Below are 422 nucleotides of genomic sequence, written 5' to 3'. Positions count from 1 at the left end.
TATTTGTGCTGCCACAGCGAGCACAATATACTTAGTAGCTTCTATTTTATTAAAAATTATTTGGTGAATTTAAGGGTGAGAAACATTGCTCTAAGTAGAACGTTTTCCAAATAGGTTGAACGCATGCGTGTCAGAAAATAAAGCATCTTGAGAGTTCTCCAACGTCTCCAAAAAGCTCACTGTATCTGTGCGTACCTTCTTATTTAGAGGAGCGAGTAGGAGGGAGGAGGAGGGAGGGTGCCTGTTGAGTATTCCAGAGTGTCTGATGATTCTTTATATATTCACTATGGTTAAGAGTGGGTTTTGTGGGGGGTTGGATCTGAGGAGGAATATTTAGTTTTCCTTTTGAGTGTGGCTGTCCATTTCACCTCCAGGCCTACCCGTTTTCAAGGCGGCCAAAGTATTGTCTGTCAGAGGACCCA

At 42.7% G+C, this 422-nt stretch overlaps 1 pseudogene; it reads right to left on the bottom strand.

Moving 5' to 3' along the window:
• The window catches only part of LOC125922210 (uncharacterized), a 95-nt pseudogene extending 71 nt beyond the window's left edge, over positions 1-24 (bottom strand).
• Between the last annotated feature and the right edge of the window lie 398 nt (positions 25-422).

The sequence above is a fragment of the Panthera uncia genome, chromosome C2, assembly GCF_023721935.1.
Source record: "Panthera uncia isolate 11264 chromosome C2, Puncia_PCG_1.0, whole genome shotgun sequence".
NCBI lineage: Eukaryota > Metazoa > Chordata > Mammalia > Carnivora > Felidae > Panthera > Panthera uncia.
This window is presented reverse-complemented; position numbering and strand designations above follow the sequence as displayed.